The following is a 10,410-nucleotide window of genomic DNA, read 5'->3' as shown; positions in this document are numbered from 1 at the left end:
TTGTTGATAGTGCTACAGATGCGCTGCGAATACAATTAGACTCTGTTGCTCCTTTGAAAAAGAAGAAAATAAAACAACATAGATTAGCTCCATGGCATAATGCTGAAACCCGCAAAATAAAGCAAAAGTCGAGACAACTTGAAAGGATATGGCGTTCCACTAAACTTGAAGAATCTCGTTTAATTTGGCATATTACTCTCAATGAATATAAGAAAGCACTGCGTAAAGCGAGAGCAGCCTACTACTCTTCATTAATAGATGAGAATAAGAATAATGCAAGATTTCTTTTCAGCACTGTAGCTAGGCTGACAGAAAGCCACAGCTCGATTGAGCCTTCTATTCCCATAGCACTCAGTAGTAATGATTTTATGTGCTTTTTTAACGATAAAATTGTTACTCTTAGAAACAAAATGAACGACCTCTTGCCTTTGACCGGTATAGTGTTATCAACAGCTCCCGGAAACGTAAGTTCTAATATTACACTAGATAGTAAACTAGAATGCTTTTCAGCCATAAACCTTGAACAATTAAATTCAATGATTCTCTCTTCTAAACCATCAACGTGCATGTTAGACCCAATTCCAACTAAGCTGTTGAAGGAAGTGTTTCCATTAATTAGCACTTATTTATTAAATATTATGAATATGTCTTTATTATCAGGCTATGTTCCACAATCATTCAAAGTAGCAGTGATAAAACCGCTTCTTAAAAAGCACAACCTCGATCCAGAGGTTTTAGACAATTATAGACCTATTTCCAATCTTCCGTTCCTCTCAAAAATTCTTGAGAAAGCGGTCGCAAAACAGTTGTGTGATTACTTAAAAAACAATGATTTATTTGAAGCTTTTCAGTCTGGCTTTAGAACACATCATAGCACAGAGACAGCTCTGGTTAAAGTCACAAATGACATTCTAATAGCCTCTGACAAGGGACGTGTCTCTATTCTTGTTTTGCTCGATCTCAGTGCTGCATTTGATACTATCGACCATGATATCTTATTGCAAAGACTAGAGCACTTAGTTGGCATACAGGGAACTGCTTTAGACTGGTTTAGGTCCTATCTATCTGAACGCTCTCAGTTTGTACGTGTCAATGATGAATCTTCCACGCAAACCAAAGTTAGCCATGGAGTACCACAGGGCTCAGTGCTCGGACCTATTTTGTTCACATTATATATGCTTCCGTTAGGCAATATTATAAGGAATCATTCTGTAAACTTTCATTGTTATGCGGATGATACTCAACTATATTTATCAATCAAGCCTGATGAAATTAATCATCTAAATAAAATTCAAGACTGCCTTAAGGACTTAAAAACGTGGATGACCTTAAACTTTTTGATGTTAAACACAACCAAAACTGAAGTTATTGTACTTGGCCCGAAGAATCTACGAAACAAATTATCTAAGGATATACTAACTATGGATGGCATTAATTTGGCCTCCAGTGAGACTGTAAGGAATCTTGGTGTTATATTTGATCAGGATTTATCCTTTAACGCCCACATAAAATCAATTTCAAGGACCGCCTACTTCCATCTACGTAACATTGCAAAAATCAGGCATATCTTGCCTCAAAACGATGCAGAGAAACTAGTCCATGCATTTGTTACTTCAAGGCTGGATTATTGTAACTCTTTATTATCAGGGTGTACCAAGAAGTCAGTCAAGTCGCTTCAGCTGATTCAAAATGCTGCGGCTTGTGTACTAACCAGAGTTAGGAAAAGGGACCACATTACTCCTGTTCTGGCTGCCTTACACTGGCTCCCTATAGAACACAGGATATCATTTAAAATTCTACTTCTCGCCTACAAAGCCCTTAATGGGCAGGCGCCATCTTACCTTAAAGAACTCATTATACCCTACTGTCCTACTAGGGCATTGCGTTCCAAGAATGCAGGGTTGTTGGTTGTTCCTAGAGTCTCTAAAAGTACAATGGGAGCCAGAGCCTTTTCTTATCAAGCTCCACATTTGTGGAATCAGCTTCCAGTTTGCGTTCGGGCGGCAGACACCCTATCCGTTTTTAAGAGTGCGCTTAAGACCTTCCTTTTTGATAAAGCTTATAGTTAGGGCTGATTAGATTCAGCCCCTAGTTTTGCTGATATAGGCTTAGTTTGTCGGGGGACATCTTACTTCTTCCTTCTCCCTGTCTATACCTGTGTACTCTCATGTTCCGATTAACCCAGCTTCCCCAAATGTTTTTCTTTTTGGTGGCTATATACGCCGGGATCCAGAGTCATGGATGATCCTGCGCTCCTCTGTCCTGGATCGCGAGCCCTGGATCTTGAGTCGTGGCTGTGGTCCTGGATCATAGGTCCTGGATCGATATCCTCGTGGATTCATCTTCCTATTATACACACATGCATTTCCAAACATTTGGACTACCTATGTTGCAAATGTATTATCTTTTCAATTTACACACGGCATCTATTGCACGTCTGTCCGTCCTGGGAGAGGGATCCCTCCTCTGTTGCTCTCCCTGAGGTTTCTCCCATTTTTCCCTTTAAACTGTGGGTTTTCTTCGGAAGTTTTTCCTTGTACGATGTGAGGGTCTAAGGACAGAGGGTGTCGTATTGTCATACTGATATTTTGTACAAACTGTAAAGTCCACTGAGACAAATGTAACATTTGTGATATTGGGCTATATAAATAATATTTGTTTCATGCAAAAAGACCCAATAAACAGACACAAATAAACACGGACATACGATGATATAAAGTTAATACAGATATATTTCAGAAGTATGAATAATGGAAGCACATATTTTAATATCTTCGACGTATTTGATAATTTTACGAAACGGAAAATACTGGAAACTGTAGATTCTGCTCAACAGGATGTATTTACCAGGGAGGGGTGAGGTAATCAGGTAAACGGAGTGATACGAAAGGAGACGAAAAGAGACGAAGAGGGACGGCGGGAACTGAAGAGAGACGGCGGGAACCGAAGAGAGACGGCGGGAACCGAAGAGAGACGGCGGGAAATGAGAGAGACGAAGATATACGAAGACAGGCGGCGGGAGACGAAGAGAGACGGCGGGAGACTGCGATTGAAGCAAAGTGACAGACAAACATTGAGAATTTAGATATAGTTAGATAGATTTAGAGTTTTGAAGATTCAACTATGATGAAGAGAACTCTGACCGTGAGTCAAGCTTTAAGCTTGTTTTTTGACATGGAGGAGGAGGAACCTGTGATGTTGCCCTCTGTGTCGTATTGACAGAAACTGCTTTGAAGCGTGGCACAGATAAAGACAGAAAAAACAGATTTTTGTACATAATGTGTATATATATATATTTGTATTATATTTATAATAACACTTTTGCCTTATCAGAATGAAATCCCATGCTACCTCAATCAAACTTTCACATTATCATAGTGACATCCCATGTATATATTTCCAGCTTTTAAATGGTTTCGTTGTGTATGTTTGTGTTACATATGAAAAATAATATCATTTTCAAAATCTGTTTTTACGTTTTTTTTTGTGATTTTGGGTCCAAAATGTTCATATAGTAGAAGATCACTGCTCTAAACAAAGTCAAAAATCCTACATCCAAACGAAATAAATATAATTAATTATGATGAATACGTTAAGTCTTGTTCATTGTTTTTCACTTTTATTAAATGTTTGATATTTCCGGTGGAAATGGTGGACTATCGGACATGAAAAATGCAGCATATTTTCACTCTTACACACATATATTTTCCTTTTACATACATACATTTTCACTCTTACACACATATATTCTCCTTTTACATACATACATTTTCACTCTTACACACATATTCTCCTTTTACATACATACATCTTCACTCTACACACATATATTCTCCTTTTACATACATTTTCACTCACACACTTATTCTCCTTTTACATACATACATTTTCACTCTCACACACATATATTCTCCTTTTACATACATACATTTTCACTCTCACACACTACTCACACATTCATACATTTTGCTCTCATATTATCATATTTCAATGCACACATTCATATATTGTCACTCACACATTCATGCATGTTGTTCTCATATTCATATAATGTAATGCTCATATTTATACATTTTGCTCTCATGCGAAATGTACTAAAACAAAGTATGTCATGGTAGTGGTCAGCTGTTGAACACAAAAGTGTATCTTAAGGGCTGTAAATATAATAAGCCTGTTGTCAATTTTAGACACAGGCTTATTATATTTACAGCCCTTAATAACATTCATTTTCTGGACTCAATGTGTGTCTTGGCCGTTTTCTTTGTTCCAAGCAAACGAGTGCTTTTTGTTTTGAAATCACTTCCGCGAGTTTCGCGGGCCTCCCCCCTCGCTCCACTGACCATTAGACCATTTAGTAAGGTAACAAGCAAAAGGGCAACAACGCCTCTCAGACGCTCTTCCGTTAACTTATTTAATAAAGAAAAACAAATGGTCCGTAGATACACGGACTCATATAGCCTATGTATGTATACTGTAAGGAGAATGTATGTGCGTGAGAGGACCAGTAGGAATTACGGCATATAAATATGCAAACACAAACCTACAGACTGGGGGATGGGAGATAACAGGAGTGAGGAGTGGGGAGTGGGGGTGGGGGGTGGGGGGGAGAGAGCTGTGGAATGTGACCCTTGGGAGAATTCCTCCACACATTCCGATGGCCAATTCGTTTTAAACAAAGAGTTCGCAACACAGGACAGCATGGGCAACATGGGGGGTGGGGGCTGGTGAACGGTCTGGTCAATGTTTGTAAACACAATCCCCAGGATGTGTCCTAATCAGGAGCCGGGTAAATGAGAGACTGAGGAGCCCCAGAAAAACAGATCCCGAAATAGCTCGTCCTGGTTTCCGCAGCAGATAGGCCTACAGTATGGTGTCTGTGTTATGTCAGTCATTTTAAATAAAACGTTGAAAACTGAACTTGAAAATGGTTTCCTCTTTTTATTTTATTTATCATTTTCGGGACGGGGAGACGTGTGTGATTAAAAATTAATTTGCAGAAATGTAAAGTGATCTAACTAAGTTCTATTCATATTCTTGACGGGAAGAGCAGTGTAAATGGGTGGCCATATGCATTTGAAAAACAATATAAATCACACAGTTATTATACAATAGGCTATAAAAGCACCATCGATAACCATTACCTTTATCCAATTCAAACTTTGGACGGGAAAAAAGGAAGGTGTACATGGTTGGGCTATACTGTAGGCCCAGGAGCGCCGGGTGCTGTAGGCTATAAGCCTTCCCAAATATTTGTGTAAGTGCATCCTGGTAAAATAAAAATATAATGTCTTTGATATTAGCGCTGCTATGCAGCCACCTGTGCCCTGTACCACGAAGCCAGTTCAACATACCCTGGATATGCTTGAGTTATCTTAACTATCCCTAACAAACGCGATCTCGCTAAACGGTCCTACGGCGCTGGTTATCAACTCGGTAAATCAAGCCAGGGTTTCTCTCTCCAGCTGAGAACGCGTTCACGTGAAAGGGGCGGGGTTAACTACATTTGACCAATCACAAACAGGGACAAGTGTACTGACAGCGCAACATCATACTTCATTAATGAAAAGTAAACTAATATTAGACAAATATGAACTTTAAACATCCATGATGACTTAAACATATAATCCAGGATACAAGCCACATAGTTGCACCTGCAAGGAGAATACAGAACAACTCGTTAAAAAATAAACTACAGAGTGTTTGAAAGCGTACAACAGTTTTATTATACTGCCCCATCTAAAACACGAGGGGATCTGACTTTATTACATTTGAGTTGAGTGTTTCGTCAACTTAATGTGTTGCTTAAAATAATACGTCTGCATACAGTATATGTGACAATGTAACTAAGTGTTGTACGACCGGATACGGCTCGAGAAGCTGACTCAGATAAGGAAATATTGTGATATCGATGTGAGATCGATGATCTGATTGATGATGTGATGTCAGTGTGATATGAATGATAAGTACGACACGTCGGCGTCTTCTCTGCATACGGCAGTTTAAACTGCATTTCCTTTTTCCTGTAATATGACTTGATAGATTTAAACTCCGCACACTGAGCTCTGATCGGTCAGCAGGCGGTGCTTTCACTGAGTTGATCTCTTTTCTATAGACGCCGGTGGCGGGCAGCGTAAGATGAAAAACAAAGTTATTTAGCCTTCCCAAACCTGAGCCTCACGCGCCGCCTATGTGTAGGCCTACTGTATACATACAAAGGCCATTCAAGCTAGAGTTCTTCTGGAAATGTTCACATCAGGCACCTTCAAGTTAAACAATACTAAACAATTAACATAGTAGGCCTAAATTATGTGGATTAAACCACATTTATTTCGTTAAAAATAAACGAAATATGATTTAGTTTGAATGATTAAATGTCATAGGCACCTTCAAGTTAAACAATCAGGTGCACACTTTAATGTGCCACCACCTCCGGACTCGGTTTGACTCTGTTTAAAGAATGCACAAATGTGTTTAATCGTTTATGTCAGATATGTACTAAGTAGCCTAAATACATTTGTTCCTGCTCAAGATTAGATTCAACTTTATTGTTATTGCACATATTGCAGGTACTGAGACAACGAAATGCAGTTTAGCTTCTAACCAGGTGCAACAAGCAGCGAAAAGTAATGTGCACAATACTACAGTAAACAATTAACACAGTAATTTATGTGGATTACACCACATTTATTTCGTTAAAAATAAACGAAATATGATTTTGTATGAATGATTAAATGTAGGGTGAATTGCCCTAATGTGGGACATTTTTGCATTTCAGACTTCGGGAATATATTGCGATATGAAGCCGATACAATAAATCAAAATCCAGTAGGCTACCATTCCGAAATCCCCAGTAATATTAGAGACTAATAATACAGTAAACTATTAACACTGTACATATTATTGTTTGCCCGTGGGATTAGGATGATCAGTAGTGAGACCCGTGCTGCATTTTCCTCCGGTCGGATGTGATATAAAAACAAAGCGATTATTTTTGTTGTTGTAAACTCACGTGGATTAAATTTAGTGCATTAATTTCAACTTGCGAACATATGATAGCCTACATTAAATGATCGTGAGGATGATGATTGAAAATCGTTTGTTTGAGCCTGGATGCATTTCCTGATCTAAAAACATAGCGATGGTTTTGTACTTACGCCAACGTGAATTAAACATTATTTTGTTATATAAAAACATGGAGATGTTTAGTAAGTGATTACATGTCTCTTATTTAGCACAGAATATGATCCTATCCGTGACATATGGATCTTAACAAATATCCGCGATATCAGATACCTGTAGATCAGCTGTTTATTTCACATGGGTTCCAGTGTGGCAGCTTTTTAATCACGGCTCCCCCTGGTGGATCCATGATCCATTGCAGCTGGTTTCATTATAATTAAATGTATTTATCAAGGGGGCGTTTCAAATCCTGCGGGGGGGTTTTCCTTTTCAGCAGGGGCCCACCCAGTGCCGATCACGGACCCGCACGGGTAGGCGTCTGAAATGGAGCGCTACATCTGTATATATATATAATAATAATAATAATTAAAGCTGCAAGCAGCGTTGAGCGGGTCTTCGACGTTCCGCAGGCTGTTGTCCGCACGTCGACGTCAGGCAGATGTCTCGAGGACTCGGCCGTTGGCAAACGTGGGAAGTTTCAGGCCGATCGGACAACGTACATGGGAGTTAAAGCAGTGTGATAAACATTGTGTTTGATGGCGGGTGATCTGTCGCCAGGGCAACGGCATTTGATGACACCCCATAATATGCTTAGATGTGTTGAGGGTTGCATGATTATCAAACCTGTGAAGTTTTGTGCCGTTTGGAGCCCGTTAACTGGAGTTATGAGAAAACAGTATTTCACGGCGACCATTTTGTTACCATAGCAACGAAATTTGACGAAATCTCAAAACTGACACATATATGTCTCGAGGGCTTGACGGTTAGCACACATGTACAGTTTGAACATTTTTTGATCATTTACACAGGACTTATAGCAATATCGTGCTTAACAGCGAGGGGTGTGTTGCCATGGCAACAGCTTTTGGGGAAAACTCACTATTGTCATATTGAGGTGTTGAGGACCGGACCATTAACTGTCATCTGAAGTCTGGTGTAGTTTGGACCATTTTCCATTGAATTAGGACAACATCAGGTTTTTTGGCGAGGGACGCGTTGCCATGGCAACGGCATATGATGACATCCCATTATTGGTGTAGAGCTGTTGAGGGCCGGAGCAAGTTTCGTTCGTTTACGTGAAAGTTAAAGTAGGGGGAGTTAACGTTAAAAACGGAAGTGGGCGTGGCCTACGTACTTTTTGACGCAAAGTTCCGGAACCTATTACACATTGCAATTTTGTCCATTTTTGACGTGCGTGCAAAATTTGGTTTGTTTTCACATATGTTGCGGGGCTCAAAAGTGCGTTACAAGAGTTCAAATAATAATCATAACAAAATAATCGGTCCGATCTCAATAATGTGCGATTTAACATGGAGGTGGGCTATGCCCACCTCACTGTAGTCGGATGGGCTACAGATGGAGCGCTCCAGATCAGACTCAGATCGGTGTGTCCCAGTCAAAAGCCCAGCGGATGCCAGTGGCTGGGGGTGTTGCCAAATTGCTAGAGGGCGTTGCCCAATTTCCCCATTTGTTCAATTACAGGATTTAACCATGAGATGGCGCTTCATTCACAAAATACACAAAGACAACTGGGTGTTGATGAACTTAGTCTGTTTGCAAAGTTTGCAGCTCTGCAGTTGTGTTTGTTGAATATTGTAGCATTTAATCACTTATTTGTTATGGTTTTCACAAGCTACTATAATGAAAAAACATCAATATTTTAGATCAAATAAAGTATATAGTTTGCTTTATGCAGTATATTTCTTGTAATATTGTTGGGGTGTTTTTACACAGTACAGTAGATTGAAGTAAATCAACTTATACATTAACATAAGATAAGATGGACCTTTATTAATCCCGTGGGGAAATTCAGTAGTTCAAACAGCAACAGGGTGAGAGTGAAAAACAGGACAGCACAGATTCACACAGATTAATAAAATCAAAAATAAGATGAGCGATAAAAATAATAATGAGAAACTATGAAATAAGAAATGAATAAAACTAAAATATAATTATCATATCATATATTATAATGTATTGTATTATTAAGTAATATCATACATTAACCCCATTATAGCAGATGCCACATTGAATGGATGAACACATTTATGCATCAATAATTACAACAGAGTATTTCTAAATACAAGTTGTAAAAATACTTATATGTATTTAATATTAACCCTTTGGAGTCGACCGTCATGCCGGCGTGATCAGATCACATGACCTGTGCCGCATAAAAACAACAGTCCGGACAACATTGCCGTGTGATTCTGTCGAAAGTACTGGCTTGAAACTATATCCCAGTCTTTGTTTCATGCAAAAAGACCCAGTAAACACGGAGATACGATGATATAAAGTTAATACATTTCAAAAGTATGAAAAATGGAAGCACATATTTGAATATCTTCGCCGTATTTTATCATTTTACGAAATGGAAAATACTGGAAACTGTAGATCCTGCTCAACAGGATGTATATGTATATTTCTGTCAAAAGTACTGGCTTGAAACTATATGCCAGTCTTTGTTTCATGCAAAAAGACCCAATAAACACGGACATACGATGATATAAAGTTAATACAGATATATTTCAGAAGTATGAATAATGGAAGCACATATTTTAATATCTTCGCCGTATTTTTATCATTTTACGAAACTGAAAATACTGGAAACTGTAGATTCTGCTCAACAGGATGTATTTACCAGGGAGGGGGTGAGGTAATCAGGTAAACGGAGTGATACGAAACGAGACGAAAAGAGACGAAGAGGGACGTCCCGCCGTCCCTCTTCGTCTCTTTTCGTCTCGTTTCGTATCAGAGACTGCGATTGAAGTAAAGTGACAGACAAACATTGAGAATTTAGATAGATTTAGAGTTTTGAAGATTCAACTATGATGAAGAGAACTCTGAACGTGAGTCAAGCTTTAAGCTTGTTTTTTGACATGGAGGAGGAGGAACCTGTGATGTTGCCCTCTGTGTCGTATTGACAGAAACTGCTTTGAAGCGTGGCACAGATAAAGACAGAAAAAAATGATTTTTGTACATAATGTGTATATATATATATTTGTATTATATTTATAATAACACTTTTGCCTTATCAGAATGAAATCCCATGCTACCTCAATCAAACTTTCACATTATCATAGTGACATCCCATGTATATATTTCCAGCTTTGAAATGGTTTCGTTGTGTATGTTTGTGTTACCTATATGAAAAATAATATCATTTTCAAAATCTGTTTTTCCGTTTTTTTTGTGTGATTTTGGCTCCAAAATGTTCATATAGTAGAAGAT

This window comes from Gymnodraco acuticeps, unplaced genomic scaffold (assembly GCF_902827175.1).
Source record: "Gymnodraco acuticeps unplaced genomic scaffold, fGymAcu1.1, whole genome shotgun sequence".
NCBI lineage: Eukaryota > Metazoa > Chordata > Actinopteri > Perciformes > Bathydraconidae > Gymnodraco > Gymnodraco acuticeps.
Note: the sequence above shows the minus strand (reverse complement) of the source record.